We start from the raw sequence: 25,406 nt of genomic DNA, 5'->3' as shown, positions 1-25,406 counted from the left end.
CAGTCTGGAGCTTGTAGCGTCCGGTCCGGGGGTGTCCTGTCTGGGGGGGCTGCCTGTGACGCCTGTCACCAGGGAGCGGAGGAGGGGGAGAATAAAGCCTCCATGTAGCGGTCCGGACCACATTGGGAGGCAGCAATCTCCCCTTCCCCATGTCCCTGATTATAGCTATCACAGGGACCCCCCCCCCCCCCCCGGACAAGAAACCCCCGGACGGGACACCCCCCGGACCGGACACTAAAAGCTCCGGACTGCAGATTTTGATGTCCGGCGGTCTGGGGTTTAGTCCAGGTCCAGTTTTTACATTGTCCCACATTAACATGCTTGTGCCACCCTCCTTACCATGAAGAAGTTTTCTCTCTGTCCACCTGAGCTTCTGAGGGTGACATGGTAGAGTGGGAGGAGGAGGCAGGAACCCAGGAAAGAGCTGGCAGAGCAAAGATTGGTGCTCTAGCTGGGACATCCCTGGCCAGGTAGCAGCAGACAGAGGGAAAGAGGGTACTGGGCTGCCTGTGGGGAAGAAGGGGGCGGGACTTGCCCCTCCGACCTGGGAAAGAGCATGACAGAAGACAAACTGGGACTGACTGAGGTTAAGAAGGGGCGGGGCTTACTCCACCGACCTGGGAAATAGCATGACAGAAGGCAAGCTGGGACTGGTTGAGGGTAAGAGGGGGTGGGGCATGGTCCACCGACAGGAAAGTGCAGGAAGTAGGGAAGGAGGGATTTGCTTGGCTAAGGGGAAGAATGGGGCGTAGCTTGCTCCACTGACATTGGAAAAATCATAGGTCAGTGATAAACAGCCAGCCAATCAGCTCCTGCCTGACATGTCACAGACTGTGTTTCAAAAATGTCAGACAGGAGCTGATTGGTTGGTTCTCTATCACTCTCCATTTTATCACTCCGGAAAATTAGTGCATCTGGCCCCATAACAGCTAAGAAACTGTGTGTTACAGGGGGAGCAGAAGCAGCTCTGCTGCTGCTTCTAGCTATATTTCAGATCTAGAAAACTGTGCCGCTTCCTTAGCCCCGCCCACTATGAGACGTGGAAGTAAGCCCCGTCCTTAAGGGGGGGGCACACGCGTCTGTTGCGAGCGTCATCGGTCATCTTTTGTGACGTGTCACTGTCTCCACAGAGCGGACCGCGGTGGACGGGGAGAGATACGAGCTGGAGGCGGCCTTGAAATTGTCCAAATGTTTCCCTCTTCAGGTGGGTTTTTATCTACCATTGTCTGCCAGCATATGGCCCAGCACGGTGAGGTAGAGGTGGCACCGCCGCGGGGTTGTGGGAGGCCGCTGTCAAAGAGGAGCAGGTTACCTGAGAGTAAGAAAGGCAGAAGAAGTTGTCCCCAGTGTCGGTGGTGGCTGTTGGTGGAGGGCTGGGCCGGGGGCAGGTTAGATTGTCGCCCCACCCACTTCCCCCCAATCACAGTGCATACCTCCAACATTGCTCCGACCACGACCCCCGTTTTTATCATTTTTGGGGGCGTGTCCAGAGCATGCTTTTCAAGTGACTGGCAGGTCCCTTACCTTCTCCCCGCAGAGAATATATAGATGCCTGTAGGGATGGCCATTGACCATCGATGATTTATAGCCAATGTTGAGTAATTTTGCCATCAATGTGGGAGAACCAGATGTTTTCCTACAGGAGAACTGATGTTTCTTTTTTCTTTTTTTTCTTCAAGGTGTCGGGACAAAGAGCATAGCTCCAACACCCGGAAGCCCCACTCCCACATTCTGGTTGACCCACGGGTCATTAAGTCAAAGATAATGGATTATTATCGATAGCTAAAACTATTGATGGTTTTCCATTACATACTGTAGTTTATGACCATCAATGGCTGGTTGCAGTATCACCATCGATGGCGACTTTGCCGATGGCAATCACTAATGCCGTGCGCAGTTGCACGGCATTAGTGATGACCATCGATGGCTAGTTGCAGTATCATCATCTATGGAGACTTTGTTGATGGCCATAACTAATGCCTTGCGCAGTTGCACAGCATCTCTTCAGCAATCACCAGTGTGATCTCCTGCTCCACCCCAACTACCCCCAAATTTGGAATTGGTGGCTCAGAAAAAGGACCAGCCATCCTACCCAAATAAACTTCATTCTGAATTTTTTGTTTCAAAACATCTGGGTGTTCTAAAGCTGATCTTAAATTTCTGATAGGGCCCCTATGAATGGTTCAGTTCAAAACTTTTTTCCAAGAAAATGGCATCCTCCACACGTGGATATCGGTGCAGCCATGGCAGAAGAGCCTCTAACCTAACTGGAGTGTAAGCCCTATCCGTCCACGGCAGTCACTGGACTGCGACTTTGCCGAGCCGGAGCCAAAGGGGTATTTGAAGTAGTGGGTTTAACGCAGTCCTTTATAGCATGGAACCCACTACATCTCAAACAGATGTGACAAAACGACATCTGTTTTGACATTTTCCATGATTTCGCTTATTGGCATGGAGACGCATGTTCTGACCCTTATCATTAGAGGATCTGATGAAGCACCAGCCGATGGCGTGACCTCGACAAATAGCTCTTCGTCTTTCTTCTTAAAGTCAAAAATGTCTTGCCCATGTTGTTACCTGCAAAAATCTTCATCATAGGTACACCATTCAAAACTCCTATATTTAGTAAACAAGTGATGAACCAAGAACTTGTAATGAACCAAATTCATATGCTCATCAGGCCTTACTTCCAAATATGCTGCAGCAAAAATCAGCATACCTCTTGTCCAATTGTTATAGGACCGGAATGCATCTTCCTTCGTGGGTCCTTTCTTCCGGGCGGACAATAATGCCCTTTTATCATCGCTTGTGAGAGCGAACATATTGACATACCTTCCCTTCCTTTTCCTAGCCCTAGGACATAGACCCTGTTTTACTGCCGTATTTGAACAGTGAACCGTGTCAGATTCCTTTGATCCCCATGAATGCTCAGACTCAGAAGAATCTTTCCTTGTCCTTTTTCTCTTCTTAGGCCTATGAACACCCCCATCAGATGTGGACACATCCTCCGAGGATGTCAACGCCAAAGAAGAGTTATTTCCCTTATGCCTCCTCTTTCTAGACTTTTTCTTATGTGACTTCTTTCTCCCACTGTCAGAACCATCAGTAGATCTAGTTAGATCTAGCTAGACAGTGACTCACTTGAACTAGAGCTAGATCCGATGAAGACTCACCAGAACCACTACATCTAGCACTTGGCTCAGCCCTAGGCCGTGATGAAATCCCGGATGACCTGCCACTGCCGTGCAGAGGAACTCCATCTCTTGACGCAGGTGGAGTGGTGAACCCCGCTCTGCCTCCTCTACTGTAACTTGCATCTCTTTCCATTTCGATGACTGCTGAGCCTTCTGTGGACACAGAATCAATAGCATCTACAGAAAAAAAATTAGCCCTAGCCAAGCTGCCTGAAGGTACCTCTGTGTTAAACCCTGCAGATAAGACAGATAAAACTGAGTAATAGCTCCAGCTAAATGTTCTGATATGAAATGGCCGATGCATTCAGCCCACTATTTTCAACATTACCTCTAACCGCATCTGCATAGGAAATGCCCTCCCTGCGCATACCCATACTACCGCCTGTAGGAACAAGAGGATCCAAGCCTGTACCCTGATCCCTCAATTAGCCTCTGTGCCGGATGATGGCGCATATACCTTTGCGATCTAGCATTAGAGGGTGCAGGGTTTTGCTGACCGATTTGATTGATTTTGGGTGACAGGAGCCAAACTATGGGAACTAACAACCTGCCTAGCTTCTGATGCCTCACTACTACCCTCATCACCTCTTCTACTCCGATGCGAGCGCACCTCCATTTGACTGATCTCTGCAGTTGCTTGTGCCACCATTACAGGTCCGTGTCCATGGCCTGCTCTGACGTCTTACGGAGTAGAGAGAGAAGAAGGCAGCCCAGCAGGTATATGCCCACTCCCCCTGGCACTTCGTTGACCCAGGCGCAAACTCACTGATACCTGGTTACTCACCACAGTTGTCTGCAACGTCATCACAGGTCCGCATCCGCAGCCTGATCAGGACTCTACAGGCAAAGTTGACAGGTAGGAGAAGTCAGCCCTGCAGGACTCGGTGTGACTAATATCACTGCCTCCATTGCAGGCCCGCGTCCGTGGCCTGCTCTTATGGTGGGCCTAGCAGGGGAGGGAGAAGTCCCCCGGCTCGGAGGCCGTGCCCTGCCTCTAACTCCTTCTACGCTGGACATCTCCTCACTAAATCTAGCAGCTACTGCCGCAGCGCATCTGGGCCTAGCAGACATGTCAATTTTACCTCAGGAAAGGATAGAAAAATAGCGACAGAAAAAAGGAAAGATATAAGAAAGCAATAGAAGTGAGAGTAAAAGAGAGAAATGAAAGTAAAGTGAATATGGATTCAAACCAGACAGATCTATGAAGAACAGTCAGCAATAGCTTACTCCAACGATCAAACGGGAAAGAGGCAGAAGCTTCCAGAAAACTAAGCTAAGAGACTAACCATAAGCTCCGCCCCTGACTAATAACCAATACAGAACTAGACCAAATCTACATAACCCCTCCTCTCCAAAGCTCATCCCACCATCACTACAGCAGCTGTCAGTTGGCCCTGATGGAGTGCACAGTGTCCAGACCCTTGGGTTTGTGCTGCTCATATACCATGTCCTACACAGTCTTTCCGTGCATCTCAATGCACATGAGCGACAGCATACTGTTTAATGTGTAGTAAACTTCTGTGCAGTACTCTTGCTCTCTCTACTGTATAGCACCTTTCCCCAGCCAGACCGACTGAATGCTGTATCACCGTTCCTTTTCATTCACTCCAATCCCCTTCTCTGTGAAAAGAGCAGTCTCCCAAGGAAGGGGGAGGAAGGTGGGGGTCAGGGAGCGGGGTGAGCTGAATACTGTGAACACAAATCCAGAATGGGACGCTCTCATGCCCGATGGACAGCATACGGTTTAATGTGCTGTGCAGTACTCATGCTCTATCTACTGTATAGCGTTTTAATGTAAATATCGTAATGAGATGCACGCCTACTGTATGTTTTTACATTTTTAGAGAAAAATTTCTGCTACAGTGCGCAGTGTGGATTCTTTTGCTATACAGTAGCAGCTTTGCATTGGACATCTAATGCATGCGCAATGGTGATTTTAAAAACTGACATCTGGTGGATGATCACTGGTATTGCACTCATCCGGTAACGGCATTTGCCAAACGCCAAGCTGAGTGACTTATAGAACTGCGGGATGACTAGGCGCACTGTGGATAGATGGCACGCCAAACACCATAGGCAGGCTATATGAGTGTGGGTCCATCTGTATTTACACTACTGTAGCTTCTACTTCATACTCTCTTTGACAGCATCAAATCCCTTGGTTTTCTGCCACCCATATACTTAATTCAGTGTTGTTTGCTGATGCAGCTAAGTTTATGTACAGTACCCTGTACTTGTCCATATTGTATTGAACTTTAAGACACTGTGTTCTTGTTTTGCATATTTGTTTATGTTTTCTGTAATTGGGCGCTGCTTTGTGCCGCAAGGTAAAAAGGTTGAAAATCACTGCCTTAGGGAGCCATATTAATAAAGAATATATCCTCAATCTCTTTCATATCACTGCTAATTTTCAAAATTAAGAGATCTCAAATATCAACAGCAGGTGGCAGCAGCTGTCTATAAATTATCTGTAGGGTGATTTTTCTTGTTCTGTATTTTCAAAAAAAAAAAGGCTTCAATGTGATTAAAATGTTGTTTATATACCTTGAAATGGTTATTAAGAAATCAGCTAATTTAACAATAGCAGAAATTATAAAATGGAAAACTTTGATCTAGGACCAAATTAGCTAGATGGTTTAAATAACATAAAATCAAGAAATCCAGACTAAGGGCCTGATTCTGGTTCACTCGCAAAAAGCATATTCCTTCTCACATGGACAAAACCATGTGCACTGCAATTGGGGCAGATGCACCTTGTGCAGGAGGATTAGATTTGGGGGGGGGGGGGGGGTTTTACTTCAAAGTGAGATCTACAGTATTTTGTAGTGTAAAAATAAAGTAGTCAGCATTTTCCTTGCACAGAAACAGAATAACCCACCCAAATCTAAATCTCTCTGCTGAAGTTACATCTGCCCCACCTGCAGTGCACATGGTTTTGTCCATTTGAGAAGGAATTTGCCTTTAAAAGTGAACCAGAATAAGGGCCAATGTGCACTTCTGGGGGGCAGATCTAACGTGCAGAGAGAGTTACTTTTGGGTGGGATTTGAACCTCAAACCGATATCTTTATTGTATATATATAAAGCAGACAGTTTTTACTCTGCGCAGAAACAAAATAATACCAAAATCTAACTCTCTCTGCACATGTTACATCTACCCCACCTGCAGTGCACATGGTTTTGTCCATTAGAGAGAATTTGCTTTTGCGAGTGAACCAGAATTAGGCCCTAAAGCTAATGTTAGCTGTTAAAGTAAAAAAAAAGGTACTTGTGTATTATCACGGCGCCCACTACGGCATTTGCGTAGTGGGCTATTCATGGTAGTGAAATCGCATCGCATTCCATATTGTATGGCATGCAATGCGATGCGATTTTCCTATATAATGTATTCACTTTAATCCATTAAAAAGATAGGGTGCAATAAAAAATCGCATCGCATGCCATTATTGTATGGCATGCGATGCGATGGTGTGCGATAAAAAATCTCATCCCACCGCATCGCATGCCATTATTGTATGGCATGCAATGCGATGAGATATCGGTTCTGTTGGAACCTAGAATAATGCCACTTAATGTCCTATACCATTAAATGACATATCATGTCATTTATTTTGTCCCCCCCCACCCCTTCCCCACTATCCACGTCATCCCGAAGCGCAGCGAGCGGCGGCGGTACGCGCCCGACCGACCTTTTCATACCCCCACCATCCACGTTGGCGCGGAGTTGATTTTATACAGTGTGGCGAGCGCAGGGAGCCACCGAGCCGAAGCGTGGCGAGCGCAGCGAGCCCCGCGTAATACATGTAACATAATACGCATCCCCTTGCTGCGCTCGCCACAATATATAAAATCAACTCCACGCCGAATAGTGGAGGTATGAAAAGGTTGGCTGGACATGTAAAATCGGGTGCCGTGATAATATACAAGTACCCAAAAAAAAATATGAACTCATCATTTAAACTCAAACAAGAAAATCAAAACTACATTATTTGTGTGTTCAACATTTTTTTTTTTGTGAACTGTAAATGTAAATTTCAACTTCAAATTAGAGTTTAGCTGTTCTAGGAAATATACCATAGTGATTGAATGGGAATCGGTACATCTGTCAGAATGAACTTAGGTCTACAGTCATTAGGTCGACCCCACTAGGTCGACTGGCAGGAAGGTCGACCTGACTTAAGGTCGACATGGGCCAAGGTCGACATGACTTAAGGTCGAATTTGCATAAAGGTCGACATGAGGAAGGTCGACTGGTCATACGGTCGACATGGGTTTTTCACTGTTTTTTCATCTGAATGTCGACACAGTCGACATGGACACAGTTGGCAATGAGAATCGGACCCTCGCATCGCTCGCTTCGCTCGCGATGCTTCGGGCACGGTGCCTCGCTGCGCTCGGCACACTATTTTATTCTCCCACCACGCCCTAGTGGATGGTAGGGCATGAAATACCGCCTGTCGGCACATGTCGGCAAAAACCCATGTCGACCTTATGACCAGTCGACCTTCCTCATGTCGACCTTTATGAAAATTCGACCTTAAGTCATGTCGACCTTGGCCCATGTCGACCTTAAGTCAGGTAGACCTTCCTGCCAGTCGACCTAGTGGGGTCGACCTAATGACTGTAGACCTAAGTTCATTCTAATAGATGACCGCTTCCCATTGAATGATACATACATATCTTTATTTTTTACTAAAGTGTATTTGTTGTAGATCTCAAAATAATTGGCCAGAATAATTATTAGGTCTTTAATTACATTATTTAGCAGTGTTGGTAGCAAAATATTTTACAGTGCTGATTGATTTATATTAAATGTGTCTGCTCTGATATTGTGACTTGGCCTCTGGATTTTGGTATGATTCTGCGGGGTGTCTGGTTCTGACATAAGTGTGGGGGATAAGCAGGGTCGCGGACAGGGGGGGGGGTACTATTTACTTGGGCCCGGGCTTGCTGAATGGCCCCTTGCTGGAGGGGCCCATTGGGGGCCCTGGTCCGACCCCCCATTCCCCCTCCGTCCATCCCAGGCAGCAGCAGAACACAACTACAGCATGTGCTGTGCTGACAGCTGGCTCAGCACGAGCGTCTCAAAGACAGCATGAGAGCTCATGCTGAGCCTTCTCCTGACAGCACAGCACATGCTTTAGGTGTGTGCTGTTGCTGCTGCGGGGGGGGGGGGGGCAATAACACCCCCCCCCCCCTCGACTTTGGAGTGCTTTTTCACCCCCTTAACATTTTTTGGGCGTGGCCTAATCGCAGAAGGTGACCACACCAACCGTAATTAGGTCATTCCCCCATATTTTACCGGGGCCCGGCATACCTCTCAGCGCCCTGGGGATAAGGGCTTGATTAGACTGACCCAGGTACTTTGTACACGCTCCGCATCTTGGCTATAGGCACTACTGTACATAGTTTTTATCTTTTCCATGTAAATTCCCTTTGAAACAACGGGATGTCCTGTGAAATACTATCTTATGATGGAAGAATGTTTCACTGACAATCACACAACATATATTTGAGTCCCACTCCCATCCAATCATACAGTATGTCACCCTTCTGCTGTTCCTTTGCTGAATGTTAATTACAGCAGTCAGTGTTAAACCAAGTAAATTTGTGATATGAAATGTGACATTTATCAGGCGGTGAATCAGGCCACACTGTACTTCCATACAATATACTGTACTAAGTGATTTCTATATTTAGGATCACTACAGTCAAATAAGCGAGAAACTCTAGAATAAATATGCTTTCTGGTATTTACTAATATTACGGATTTCCTTGGGGAACCTTTTGTTATCAGGTTTTTTTCAGGACCCAATAATTATAATTTGTTATCTATTTGTGTCAATAAGAAATGATCTGTTGCCGAGAAAAAAAAAAACGATCCCTGCAGTGTGTAAAATTAAAGTGATCAAATAAGTTTTAAGGGTAGGGGCCATAGGGATGACTGCATTAAAGTTGATATGCATTAGGTCGACCACTGAAGGTCAACAGGGCTTAGGTCATACTTGCGTGCTTTGATTTTCATCTCTCCGGGAGAAGCCCGGAAAGGCAACACATCAGAGGGGGCGGGGCAAGGCTGACATCACTTGTCCCCACCCACATGCCATAAACTCTGCTTTGCAGGCCGCTGAGAGGGGGCGTGGCTTAAATGATGCAGAGTGTCTCTATCGGGTCATTTTAGCCCCGATCCCTCTCCGCAGACCCGCAATTTGCGGTAATTGAACCAACAGGGAGGGGGGGGGGGGGCTCTGGCCAGCAAGCAAGACACTTGCCACCTTCCCGAAGGACCCAATTTTCGGGAGCCTCCCAGTCATTCCGGGAGGGTAGGCAAGCCTGGCTTAGGTTGACACTTGAAACCTAAGCCTCTAATGTGTCCACCTTCAGTGGTCGACCTAATGCACGTCAACCTTAAAAGGGTCAACCTAATGACTGATGTTACCAGGGGTCACGTGGTACTGCCCATACAGTATGTGGTCTGCTGGCAGTGCATGTGAGAGTGGTAAGTGATGGGGGGGGGGGGGGGGGGATCCTAAGGATCTAGGTTTCTATGTGGTCTGCTTTTAATAAAAAAAAAACAGCTATCAAAGCATTTACAGTATCTCCAATATGCTGTGGTCCCCATAGATACATTCATGGGATACTTATTATTTGTGGGTACCTCCTGAAAATATCCTGCAAATACAGGTTGAGTGTCCCTTACCACAAGCATTTTGGATAAGGAATTTTTGCGGAATTTGGAATATTTTTTTTTTCATGCTTACCTGGTCCCCTAGTGGCGCCCCGATGGTCACAGTGTCCCCTGGCATCCACGGCAGCCTTCGGAATCCTCTTCAGCGGCATCTCCTGTCCCAGGGGTGCATTGCACAAGTGCGTGGGCGCACTGGTGATGTCACAGGCACGTCCACGCACTTGCGCAATACACCCCTGGGACCGGAAATGCAGCTGAAGAGGATTCCGAAGGCCACCGTGGACACCAGGGATTGAGGTAAGTATGGAAAAAGAGGCCTGTTGGGGGGGGGGACAAAAAAAACCGAAATATTCTGAAAACCACGGTTTTCGGTTTTTATAATATATGGATAAGGGAGACTCCACCTGTACTTAAATAAAAAGCCCCCTAGACAGACAATATAAAGTACTGAGATATATTATAATCTGCAGTTGATGTAGGCTATTTATTTCATTAGAAGACTCACTGCACCTGCAGATGTCAGTGTTGTTACTTACTACTAACCCTGACTAATAATCCTGTACGTATAACCGAGGCATAGCTGTATACTGTACCTTAAATTGACTGTATGGTACAGTATATAATGTAGGGGCCGGACTGAGGCAAAGCCTAGGGGTAGGCTCCCCTGACAGGGTTTGTAGGGAGCTGATTAGCGGGGTAGTTATAGAAGGGGTGTCAAAGGAGAGGGTCATAGTGGGAGGGGCTTAATGGGGTGTTGGAGGGGTTTATAAGCAGGGTTCAGGCGGGAAAAGGGGACACTGGGAGATTTCTACAGCAGCTCCCACCCACCCTCCCTGTTTTTATAAGGTTTCAGGTAGAAAATTGTTATAGTATGTCCTTTTTGTCACAGTGGCCTGTGCGGAGGGGGGTCCTCGAGGTTAGTGGCATTGAGGCTTAATTATGTGACGGGGAGGGCCCCATGAGGGGGCTGGACTCCCCTGGGTGAGGTTAAGTAATGAGCACTGGGTGTTGACAATTGGTGCCCCCGAGCCAATCGCTATCGGCTGGGGGTAAGAACTCCTGGAAGTGCTTGAACGTGTGGATAGGTTTATTGGGGCCTCGGGGACCACCTCCGTTGAGAATGTTTTTGGTTATTGTTAAACTTGTATTGTTTCAATAAAGATGGCCGCTGTGGCCAATTTTATCCAACAGGAGTGTTTGTGTCATTTTGGGTAAGTGGGGTCAAAGAAGTATGGGTCACAGCGATTAGACAATACCCTGTCAAGCAGATTCAGTCTCTCTGGCATGAAATCAAGCATTTACTACATCTGTGACTATGGAAACGGCTGTAGGGGTCACTCAATATTTCAGACCTCAGGGCCTGATTCAGAGATGGGCACAGATGTACGTAGCAACTATGACTTGTACTGCAGTTCAGCCGCTATTGTAAATCTGTACTAACGCTGCAGCCGATGAGCTTTCTACTCAGACGCCCACTGGCTAAGGCTCTTACAGCTGCTGTGCATTGAACATCTCACCATTGAGCAGACATCAGCTGCACTAGAGGACAGTAGAGCAAGCTTATGGTTGCTCAGAAGGCCTGACGGTACATGGGGAACAGTAGCAGTAGATATTAGTATAGTAGACAGTACCACTGCCTCTTTTGATGCAGTCCTGGGCACTGGCATCACCCCAACACACCAGCTGATGCAAGCCACCACTCCCAGTCATCAGCAAATACCAACTGTTGCCATTGCACAGATTTCCCTGCAATTCTGTATACATGTACCTGTCAGTGGTAACCGTCGCTTCCCAGATGCTTGCACAAATTTAACCCTTTGATTGCCAAGTGAATTTGTCAAAATAGGTGTGAAAATTGCGAAGCAAACATTTGTATTCATCATAATGACCTGTAATGTTTACCTTATATAGGAAATATGATCTTTTTTACACAACAGTTTTATTTGATTTTATATAAAATATATATAACTTATATAAGTGACACTAACATTTTTAGTAGACATTTTGCACATCTCTCACAACTGATTGGCACTGAAAGGATTAAAATATTAGGCCCTTGCATCCAATTTTCTAAATCCATTAACCAGTGATTAAGGCCCTCATTCTCTGTCGCCAGGGGTGGATCCAGGATAAAATGACAGGGGGGCACCATGATAAAAGAGGGTTTAGGTGGGGGAGGGCCAGTGTTAGTGGTGCCAGTGTAAATGCTAAGAGAGCGGCAGAGAGAGGGTGGCAATGGGATTAAAAATAGGCCCTGGCATTTAAAGTACGCAGGCCCACCATGGCAACAAAAGTGAAGGATGTAGTTGTGCGCGCGCCGAAAAGGGGGTGTGGCCACTCAACAGGGGGCATGTCCTTGAGTGTAGTGTACAACACCATATGCAACTTCTACACATTATGCAACAAAATACTAGACCCCATTATACTTGCCCCTTACACATGATGCCAAATGGATTGAGCTAAAATTCACATAATGCCACACGGATTGAGCCAAAATTCACATGATGCCACAAGGATTGAGCCAAAATTCACATAATAACACACGGATTGAGCCAAAATTCACATAATAACACACGGATTGAGCCAAAATTCACATAATAACACATGGATTGAGCCAAAATTCACATAATGCCACATGGATTGAGACAAAATTCACATAATGCCACACGGATTGAGCCAGAATTCACATAATGCCACACAGATTAAGACAAAATTCATAATACGCTTCATAAACAGGGACATTGTCCACCAAAGGCGCGCATTAAACATTTACACCAGGCATGTCCAACGTTGGCCCTCCAGATGTTGTGAAACTACACATCCCAGCATGCTTTGCAATAGTTTTAGCATTCTCTAATAGCAAAACTGTGGCAAAGCATGCTGGGATGTGTAGTTTCACAACATCTGGAGGGCCAACGTTGGACATGCCTGATTCACACCATAATGTCCATTGCACGTTAAGTTACACGGCATGATGTCCATTATGTATTATGCCAAACACCATAATGCCTATTAAAAATTATGCTACATACAGTAAGTGCTGCTTATCTACATGCTCATTGCCACGGGTTCCATGCTCATTGCCAGAGGTTCCATGCTTGTTGCCATGTGGGATTACATGCTCATTGCCAACGGGGAATACATGCTCGTGGTAAATGGGGGACAGCCGCCAGGCAGAAGTGATAGCCACTGACAGTGGCAGAGCCTGGCTGTATTCCGAGCACTGCAGGTCCCAGCTATTTGAAATAATACCCATTTCACACCAGAAAATGCATTCCCAGGTTGGCCCCTTTTACACCAGCCTAGTCCCTGCATTTTCTGGTGTGAGGGGGAGAGAAAACCCCCCCCCCCCCTTTAATCAGTTATCTCATTTAACCGGCTATATCTTCGGAACTAACTGACGCATTTACATGAGACAAGTATCATATTGAAGAACTTTTGAGTGGGCTTTGAATGATTTTGGTCCAGTGAAACTGGAACGTTTGGTTCCAGAGTAATCTGCCCTCAAAGAACATGAACAGCCATGAAATTACATTTCAAAAAGAAAAAAAATCGATTTACACGCTATATCTCTGGAACCGATTGACCGATATGGACCATCCTGGTATCATATTAAAGGCCCAGCGATTTGGAATTGAATGACATCAACCAAGCTCACCAAGCTCCTGTGATGCCAGGGGGGGAACTGGCAGCCGTCGGAACTGGGTGGGGGTCGGAATTGACGGGTCCCATATTATCCTATGGGGAAAAAATGTTACAGCTTTGCCAGGCGATATCTCCGGTTCCTGGGGGGCTAAAGACACGGGGCTGGGCTCGTTAGAAAGCTCTGGTCCTCATCTACAAATTGAATGACAGGGGGGCACGTGCCCGGGTGCCCCCACCCCTGAATCTGCCACTGTCTGTCGCCTACAGTATCGCCGGTGAAGACTGAAGAGGACGTCGGGCAGAGATCAACTTCGCTGCAGCGACCACCAGGTATCGGGTAAGTGTCCAGGTACACCACCGGAGGGTTAGGGACGCCAGCCCCTGGTACCACCCAGCACTTACTTTGACCACCAAGAAAGTGCACACTGCACGGACTGAGACTCCAGCCAGCGAACCCCCAGTTCAAGGGTTCCACCCCACACCCTAATTGCTCACCACAGACTTCCACACTACCCCCCACCAGCGGGACCCCTGTGCCCCCCACCCGCACGGAGTTCCCACTGGTCCACCACCCCACCCAGGTCGACACAGGGAGGCTGACACGCACACCAGAGCCTGTGGAAGACACAGTAGTGAGATCCACAGTAGACCTCTGGCCCCAGTGACACCAACCCCCAGGCCGACCGCCCTTAATTAAGAGACGTTTTATCTTAATTGCACTAGTAACAATGAAGAGCATTTGTTTTCACCACATCAGCCTTATAGTATATTTATACTCTGCCTACACCTTGTTACAAACAAGTAACCACACAAATCAGAGTTCACAGAGTGCGCATTTCTACCCCCAATACGACACAGCCTACAGTATCACTCTGACTTAGCTAAACTCTCCAAAACAGTATTCTCACAATCTGCAACTAGACATACTGTAATTGAAAGCACATCCCAAACATTTATCAGCCTCTCTAGCATTGCCAGGGTTAATCTATTCTATTCTCACTAATACCATCACCAAACTATACTTCTTGCCTTACTAGCTTCTGGGTTAAGAGCAAAGGCAAATGTATTACAGTGTATATTTAATATATAATAATTATACAGTTCTTACAAAAATGACAAGTAAAGACATGACAATATAATATTTGCTAAATCAATGTACTGTATAGTAAAAGCTATACAAATTGAGAACACCAATGTACATTGAAGTTATACAGTATGCCTGGGTGCCATAAGTGAGTAGTAGGACTACAGAAGTGCTTTTTAGTTGAATCAGAGGAGGAACCAAATGACAGGTGCTTGGAGCTGAAACACCAGGGGGCACTAAGCAGTAAAACAGATGCACATGCTCCATGGATGTTTCATCATATATGTAAACAGTTCAGCTTGATAATATAGTATAGAGAAATCCAAAAAGTGGAGTACTGTATACAGTTACAAATTACATACTCATACGGTCAAATTGTGACAATAAAAAATGATCAGACACAATGCATGGTCAAGGACAGTTCATTGTATGCCAGGGATGCAGTCAGCATACCGAATGCCTTTAGAAGACCATCACCGATTGGTGAGTTTGAAGGTAAGGGTCAAGCCGGGAAAGGGGAGGTTAGGTTTAGGCACTAGTGTCAGGATTTAGGGATATGCTGCAGGGAGGGAAAGGTTAGGGTTAGGCTGCGGGGTGGGAAGGGTTAGGTTTACACACCTACAGAGGGGGTTAGGATGTGGAAGTTAGGTTTAGGCACTATTAGGGAGGGTTAGCATCAGGTTGTGGGGGGGGGGGTGGCAGTTAGACTGCTGCAATGGAGGGTTGAGGGGCGTCAGCATTGCCTTCTTTGGGATGCAAGCATCACTATCCTGTATGTTTCAGGCAGGATCATGGTCAGTTTTCCATAAGTAATAACCTACGGTCAGGCAAAAGTTTGGTCTAGAAATTATCAAGGTCTGATTCTCAGTGCAGGTAATCAGTTTAATGCAATACCCTCTGATCTATGACTAGAAACTAAGTTTCATCCAACAGCATGACAAACAGTATGGATGGTGTGGGTTTTCTCCAGGTACCCTGATTTCTTTCCATAATACAAAAATATTCTGGTAGGTTAACATCCAACAAAAAAATAACCCCAGTGTGTTATAGTGTGCCTATGCAAGTGTATATGGCAGACTAGATAAACCAATGTGGTTCTTACCTGTTGTCAACGTCTATGTCTCCATGTTAAAATAATTGTCCAAGACATATATTCAGACTAATCCAGAGACTGAGCCAGAGCTACCTTTAATGAAACAAACAAGACACTACTGTATTATGGAAAGGCCAGCAACCACTCCAGAAAGTTCGCTTCAATCAAGAACAGTGTATGAAACTTCAAACTTGAGAAACTACTTTTCCTCTTCTATTGTAGAAAATGGTATTTCTAGACACCAGGAAAACATGTCTTCCCAAACCAGCCAATATAGTCTAATAATATCATCTACAATTGGCTTCTTCTGTAAAAGCAAGTAAGTATCAAACATTCATTCATCAGGATGAATATAACTGATTGTATTCTATTGAAAATGTACTACGGAAACATCACGATGCATTATCTGAAAGAAACCGGATTTCTGAGACAAAATTGTATTTGGACAAGTTCCTGAAACATTAAAATAGTTCTAGTAATTGTGAAAATGTGATGTTTATTCAAAGTAGCTGTTTAATTAAACCTTCTTTTTACATGTTCCTCCCCTCTGTACTAATATAGTCCGAGCTGCATGATGCCAGCTCATCCAGAAGTGTGATTCAATGAACTTACAAGTCAAACACTGATTATATTGTTTCTTTATTTATTAGCAGTTTCTTATATAGTGCATACATATTCCGCAGCACTTTACAGAGAGCATTTGAACATTCATATCAGTCCCTGCCCCAGTGGAGCTTACACTATATTCCCTACCACATGTACACGCACACATTCACTCGGGTTAATTTTGTTGGGAGCCAATTGTGTGGGATGCGGTCATTTGGTCTACAGCATGATGGTCCACAGTCATTAGGTCGACACCATTAGGTCGACATGGGAAAAGGTCGGCATGGTTCTAGGTCGAAAGGTCATTCGTTTGACAGGCAATTAGTTTGACTGTTGACCTAGACCCATGTCAACCTTTTCCCATGTCGACCTAATGGTGTTGACCTAATGACTGTCGACCATCTTGCTGTAGACCAAATGATCCCAACCCAATTAACTTACCAGTATATTTTTGGATTGTGGGAGGAAACTGGAGTACCCGGAGTAAATCCATGACCTCACTTTGTACAGTAAGGACTGTTCTGAGAGCCTATGACCGGTATTCAATGTGAATACCGGCGAGGTGCAGCGAATCCTGTTTAGGATTCGCTGCACATTCTGGAGCCTCGCCGGCTCCGGTATTCAACGAGTCAGGGGCTCGCTGCCCCTGACCGGCGAATATGAGCTCCTGCGGCGAACGCCGCAGGGAGCCTGAAGACGGTGGCAGGCAGGGAGATGGAAGTCTCTCTGCCTGCCCCAGAGCGTATGTGGGGGGGGTGGGCTCCCCGGGTGCCAGGCAGCACAGGCTGCCCCCCGGGGGTGCCAGCAGGGGACCGGGTATATTCACTACACCCGATCGTGCATATGTAACGATCGGGTGCAGTGAATATATGAATATCTAATAAGCGGCTCGGCTCCGGCGCCCCCTGCTGGCTGCTGTGTAAAAAAAATATATATATATTTTTTTAAAATTAAATATATATTCATGTGCTTACAGCACATGAATAAAAATAGCATGCCCCTCCTCAGAATAAAATTCCTGATTTTTTGACACCAAATGTAAAAAACAAAACACTTTATTTTAAAAGTTCCCATTCCACTTCTCCATAAAAAAGATAGCGATTGCTACTCGGTGAATCATGGTGAAAAAAACCTTCAAATGTATTCGCCATCTGGTCATTGAATAGGGTGATTCACCGTTTTAGTCAAAAATTCGCCAAACAGCACAAATTCGCCATAAAAACATGGCGAATCAGGCTCATTGAATGCCGCCCTATTTTGGCTGGTTTCTTATCAGTGGAGTCTAAGGGTAATATTGCCTAATCAGCACCCATATTAGACACTAGTAAACAGAGGTCACCTATTTATATTTGCCACATCCCATTGCCACTACCATTATATGGAGCATGGATCTACCAACATCCACTATGGTGGACAGCTGTGGGGCAGGAGCCTAGCGTTTGGTGCTGACTGCATGGTAATGCTCTACCTGATCCTCCAATAGAGTAACAAAGTATAATGCATGTGAACAATCCAGAACTGATGTTACAGGAGGATTTCCCCTGTACCCCAATGGGCCAACCAACCCTCACTTTACTATTATGGGGGACATGATCACTTCTCTGCTAATTTTTAGAGCCCTGTTATCAGATAGCCACTGCCCTGTCAGAATGTGCAAGGCTGGGAAAGACCGGTGAAAATTTTGTAGATCGGAAAATAGCTGCTAATCCATTTACAACTTGTTCACCAGCTAATGCTTTTTCCAGTGTGTGCAGTCTGTGCATTACTTAGAGCCTACTTGGCTAGTGCAATAGAAACTGGCTGATCGGGGCTGGAGCTGACATCACACACGCTCCCTGAGAACACCTGGGAATGCCTGCGTTTTTCTTTACACTCCCAGAAAATGGCCGATTACCAGCCACAAACGCCGGGTTCCTGTTAATTAACCTGCAGCCCAGCGATCAGGTCTATATACACAACTACAGTATAGCCATAAAGTGAAATTTACATCGAGTTACAAGCCTTGCTGCATCCAGTAGGTGGACTAATGCTCTAACCAACGAACCAAGGAGGGTATTCAATTAGTTCAGTTTTTACAGATAGTAAAAAAAAACAGAACTAATTAAATGCCCAACTATTTAATTGCGGCTGTTTTTGCCACTATTGAAGGCATTTTTCACCCATGCCTTTCCAAGTTTTGGAGGGCAAATAGGCATGGGTAAAAAATGACTCAAAAAGCAGAAAAAACTGCAACAATGTCGCTGATCCAGTTGATTTTCGACACTGACAAATTTTTAGCCTAGAAAAAAGTTTGCCCTCCATTTGATTAGGGCGGATCCCTATTTGCCCTAAAAAAAGTGCAGAATATTCTCCTAGGTGAAAAATTGGCAATAATGTAATGACCCCTAAGAGTCCTGCAAAATATATTTACTGTTTGTATATTTACTGACATATTACAATGCACCAGAGAGATCAAGGAACAATGTACAGTATAGTGAAAAACTGCAGAACTTAACATAACTAATAATGGTTATCTACAGTCCCAATTTATTGCACGTCTAGTTTCATTTTTCTCACAAATGTAAAAGGAAATCCAGCCAGACACATTTCAAAAATGACTAATTGAACACATTTAAATATTCATTTTCTGGTACTTAACAGTCTAATTTGCAGATTAAACTCCAAAGAAGAAAGTTTAATACTGAACAAAGAACCTGTACAAAAATAATTGTATCTGGCTGTAGAATGAGAAAAATAACGGACAATAGTCTAGGTACCATGCTAAATCTGGGTCCATTATGTGCATCAGGGAGCTTGTAAAGTAAAAAGAAAATAGTGTTCCTCTAAGCAGTAACCTCTTGTGTGCACTAATAATCCTCATTGGTGCTGGCATTGCAAAGTCCATTCTTGGATCTGAAAGGATAAATCCACTGCACACAGGAGCTCATGCATAGAAAGTCATGCAAGTGAAGGAGCTCCAAGTATAATGCATCTCATGCATTATGATGAGTTAAAAGCTGGCCATACACTACTATGATCTCTCGCAGCAGTGTATGGCCAGCCGATCCCCACAATACATCACATGTGGTCCTTTCACACATGATGAATTGCATGCGAATCCTATTCCCAGTCACCAGGAGGAGGGTCCGAAGCCGGAGGTTGGACCTGCATGCCGATCTGACCTCCAAATCAGGTCTGATGCACATAGGACAACTCACCGGACCTGATTTGGGCTGATATCTCTGCCCATTTTGTCGGGAACTGGCAAAATTGCGGTAGTGTATTGGGGACTTTAGGTGAGTGGCCTCTTAAAGCTAGCAACAACAAAAATAACAGTACATTATTTTACATAGAATAGTATTTTTCAAGTGTGGCCTTTCTGCGCCAATGTCAGTGGCGTAACTATAAATTTTGCTCCCCCAAGCCAAAAAAGTTGTGGCGCCCCCCACTAACTATATATATATATATATATATATATATATATATATATATATATATATATATATATATATAGTAGAAATTGAAGGAGTCACTCACCAGTCTTGTAATCAAACAGTGGGGTTTTAATCAGGCAGCATGGCAAACAGTGATGGGCATCGACGTTTCGGTCCGCCTCTGGGACCTTTTTCAAGATGACATGCTTGGGCTAGAGCCTCTCTATTTATGCCATACATGACCCGGAAGTGCTTACTGCGTTGCAGTTATTCAATTAACTATTAAAATGTACATCAGTTCAGATTTATAAGCATAATATACAATGCAATCATAGGGAGTCTGGAAATAAAGTGCTAGTGCATGTCAGTATCTAGTTTAAGGTGCTGTGGGTTAAGTGCAGTGAGGTAATTGAGTCCGTGGTCCGCATGCCTGGAACGCACGCTACCGGACCCGGAAGTGATGTATAAGGTGAATGTGGTCTCCTAGTGCCGGCTCACGTAACGCCGCGCACTGGCGTGCTATCGTTGCTATGGTGTTCCCAAACATAGTGATCCGCACGCGTGACCCGCACACGTCAGATCCGGAAGTTGCAGAAAAAACTAATGTAGTTAACTCGCGCGGCGCATGGCGCCGGCGTCACTGGTTGCTATGGTATCTATTTGGGCAGGGTTGTTATGGTGACGCATCGCGTCTCGTGTAGTGAGGTGGACACATATACGTAGTTTGTGTGAAAGGAATAAGTGTATTTAAAATATGTGAAAAAATGCAAAAGAATTGTGTTAAAACTGTGCTTTAAAAACAAGTGTTATTGTCCGGACTCCAAAAAATTCATATAGTTTGTACAAAAATTTTTGCTATTGTAAGCATGTCAGGGGTCTTTAGCTGGCATAAATATTACATTCATATGCGCCATGTATGATTATTTTACATTATGAAGTGAGGATATGTAAAAAACAAAAAAAAGGAAACTTATAAAATGGTGAAAAAAGGAAACTTAAAATACTAAAACAATATAAATGGATATATATAAAGCGTATGGGATATTCACATAGGTAAACATATATGCACCACATTTTATCTTGGGGGTTATCTGTCATATGTGGTGCAATATTATTAATATATATTTTTTTAAAATGTATCACTGTACGGACCACAGGTTGTATATTTTACAAAAAAATCCAAAAAAGGTTCAAACTGGTTCTTGAAAAGAGTGACTTCTTGAGCAAACTTCAAGTACAGAAATTTTGAAGAGGAACTTCTCAAGTTATTAGGGAAAAGGAGCAGTGAGATATTGCAGGTTATGTCAGTCTTCCAAAAAAATGGAGTAATGTATCGACTCATTCAAACCTCTAGGCCATATGGTATCCAACTTGTGGATCCACATCGCTTCTCGACGTAGGAGGGTTTTTGCTCTGTCACCCCCTCGATTGGGAGGTGGAATTCTGTCGATGATCATGCATCGGAGTGCAGATAGTGGGTGTTTAGCTTCCAAAAAATGTTTAGCGACTGGCTTGTCGGTAGTGCCAGTAAGGAGTGCAGAGGTGATAGATGATCTGTGGTTGGCCATTCGTTGTTTAAATGTGCCCACATATATTAACGAGCATGGGCATTTCAAGATGTATACCACATAGTCAGACGTGCATGTGAGCCGATGCAGGATGTTGATCTTCCGTCCTGTGTAGGGGTGGTGGAAGAATGCCCCTGGCGTCATACTTCTGCATGTTGTGCACCCTGTGCAGCGATGGCATCCCTTCTTGGGAGTGATTAGCCACGTGTCTTTGATGGACCTAGGTGTCATCTGAGGTCTCATCAATTGATCTTTTAAATTTTGCCCACGTCTGTAGCTAATTAACGGCTTACTAGGTAACCTGTTCTTCAGTATGGGGTCACTAGCTACAATGTGCCAATGCTGCCTGATGCTTTTTTGTATTAACCCACTTGCTGTATTGTAGGTCGTAGGAATCACAAATAGGTTTTCTTTCTTGGTAGTTTTTCTGGTGTTTTTAGATGCATGAACATTTCGAGCCTTGTGTAGGCATTTCTGTATAATTGGCTTGTTGTAGCCTCTCTCTTCAAAGCGCTGACACATTTCCTGCAATTGAAATTCCGCAGTATCTTCCTCTGAGTTGTTCCGGAGAACTCTTAAAAATTGTGAAATCGGCAGGTTATTTTTAAGACCTGCTGAATGAAAGCTTTCTGACCTCAACAATGTGTTTCGGTCAGTGGGCTTTCGATACAACCTGTGGCCATAGCCACCATCAGTCACATATATGGTCACATCTAGGAATTCAATGGATTCACTCTGGACATTAGTGGTGAATCTAATTGGTGATTCAAGAGAATTCAGCACTGTAAACATGTGTAGCAATTGCTAATTGGAGTCTTTCCATATTAGGAATACGTCGTCAATAAAGCGGTAGTAAACCGCCAACTTATCTCCAAACTGCGGGGCTATGTGGGTCCTCTCGTATGCGTCCATAAATAGGTTCGCATACGAGGGAGCGATGTTACTTCCCATAGCAGTCCCCGCTGTCTGGAGATAAAAGTTCCCATCGTACTTAAAGTAATTACACGTCAATGTGAGTTCAAGCAATGATATTAAGATAAAAAAATATATATTAATAATATTGCACCACATATGACAGATAACCCCCAAGATAAAATGTGGTGCATATATGTTTACCTATGTGAATATCCCATACGCTTTATATATATCCATTTATATTGTTTTAGTATTTTAAGTTTCCTTTTTTCACCATTTTATAAGTTTCCTTTTTTTTGTTTTTTACATATCCTCACTTCATAATGTAAAATAATCATACATGGCGCATATGAATGTAATATTTATGCCAGCTAATGACCCCTGACATGCTTACAATAGCAAAAATTTTTGTACAAACTATATGAATTTTTTGGAGTCCGGACAATAACACTTGTTTTTAAAGCACAGTTTTAACACAATTCTTTTGCATTTTTTCACATATTTTAAATACACTTATTCCTTTCACACAAACTACGTATATGTGTCCACCTCACTACAAGAGACGCGATGCGTCACCATAACAACCCTGCCCAAATAGATACCATAGCAACCAGTGACGCCGGCGCCATGCGCCGCGCGAGTTAACTACATTAGTTTTTTCTGCAACTTCCGGATCTGACGTGTGCGGGTCACGCGTGCGGATCACGGAGATTTTAAACACTATGTTTGGGAACACCATAGCAACGATAGCACGCCAGTGCGCGGCGTTACGTGAGCCGGCACTAGGAGACCACATTCACCTTATACATCACTTCCGGGTCCGGTAGCGTGCGTTCCAGGCATGCGGACCACGGACTCAATTACCTCACTGCACTTAACCCACAGCACCTTAAACTAGATACTGACATGCACTAGCACTTTATTTCCAGACTCCCTATGATTGCATTGTATATTATGCTTATAAATCTGAACTGATGTACATTTTAATAGTTAATTGAATAACTGCAACGCAGTAAGCACTTCCGGGTCATGTATGGCATAAATAGAGAGGCTCTAGCCCAAGCATGTCATCTTGAAAAAGGTCCCAGAGGCGGACCGAAACGTCGATGCCCATCACTGTTTGCCATGCTGCTTGATTAAAACCCCACTGTTTGATTACAAGACTGGTGAGTGACTCCTTCAATTTCTACTACATGCAGTAGCGATCCTCCAGCAAGGTTCACTACATACGGAATGTCACCCCAGCAACTTACTATTCAAATGTGAGTGCCAGTAATATGGACTATATATATATATATATATATATATATATATATATATATATATATATATATATATATATATATATATATATATATATATATATATACACACACATACATACATACATACATACATATACACACACACACAGGGATCCAGAAAAAAGTACAGTGGGGGCACTACAAAATAAATAAATGGGGGGGGGGGCAGTTTCATGCAGGTTCCTAGAAAAGTGTGTATGGTCTAATAAAACGGGTTGTGGACTCCAAGGAAATACTGTTTCCAGGAGCCACGAATTCATTTTCATCATTCCGGGTGCATGGGATACAGTTCTAGCTGGGGACAGATGGGTATATGCTGGGCAGAGAGAGGGAGACAGATGTGGGGAGAGGGGAGATAGATGCTGAGGAGTGCGCATGGGGCAGATGCTGGGTAGAGAGAGGGTGGTACAGATGTCGGGCAGGAAGAGGGGGACAGGTGATGGGCAGGGAGGTGGTACAGATGCTGGACAGAGAGAGGGGGAGAGATGCTGGGGATGGAGGGGGACAGACATTGGACAGAGAGAGGAAGACAGGTGCTGGGAAGAGGGAGGGGGGATGAATGGTGGGCAGAGAGAGGGGGTGGTTTGCAGGGATTGGGGGGGAGGGATGGTTGACAGGGAGAGGGGGAACGGATGGTGGGCAGAGAGAGGAGATGGATGGTGGGCAGACAGAGGCCGGATGGTGGACAGGGAGAAGGGGTACGGATGGTTGGCAGGGAGAGGAGGGGGGCAGATGCTGGGCAGCCATAGGGGGGAGAGAGAGGATATCCAGTGAGTCGGTGGGCAGATACTGGGCAGGTAGAGTGGGGACAGATATTGGGCAGGGAGTGGGGTAGGCACTGGGATGGAACGCAGGACTGGGGGGCGGGCATAGACGGACTACCTCATACATACATACATACATAGATACACTGCCTCCCTGATATATACAGATACATACAGTACATACATACACTGCATCCCTCATACATACATACATACATACATACAACCATCCATACACTACCTACCTCATGCATGCATACATACATACACTGCTTCCTTATGCATACATACACTGCCTCCCTCATACATACATACATACATACATACATACATACATGAACTGACTTCCTTATGCATACATAAATACATACACTGCCTCCCTCATACATACATACATACATACAACCATCCATACACTACCTACCTCATGCATGCATACATACATACATACATACATACATACATACATACATACATACATACACTGACTTCCTTATGTATGCATAGATACATACATACATACATACATACATACATACATACATACATACATACACTGCATCCCTCATACATACATACATACATACATACATACACTGACTTCCTAATGCATAAATACACTGCCTCCCTCATACATACATACATACATACATACATACATACATACATACAACCATCCATACACTACCTCATGCATGCATACATACATACATACATACATACACACACACACACTGCCTCCCTCATACATACATACATACATACATACATACATACATACACTGCACCCTCATGCATACATACATCCATATGTCCCCAAAATGACATCCATACATATATCCCAAGATATTAATAATATTGTACATACCACTGGCGCTGGGTGGAGGGCCTGCCAGCAGCAGCACTAGGGAGACCAGCAGCAGGTGTTTGCAGGGGCCAGCTTAATTGTCCCCTGGCAGAGAAGAGGCAGCAGCTCCGGCTCCAGGAATCCGTGCTTGGTCTCAGCCAGTGGTGCAAGTAGAAAAAACGTCTTAGTGGTACTGTGCTGCGCGCCGAAAGTGTGCGACAAAAATGGGCGTGGTCAGGGGGCGTGGTCATATGACACAAGGGGAGTGGCTACATGACAAAACTTTA

Source organism: Crinia signifera, chromosome 7, assembly GCF_055691185.1.
Source record: "Crinia signifera chromosome 7, ASM5569118v1, whole genome shotgun sequence".
Taxonomy (NCBI): domain Eukaryota; kingdom Metazoa; phylum Chordata; class Amphibia; order Anura; family Myobatrachidae; genus Crinia; species Crinia signifera.
The sequence above is the reverse complement of the archived record's forward strand: the minus strand, read 5'-3'. Positions refer to the sequence as shown.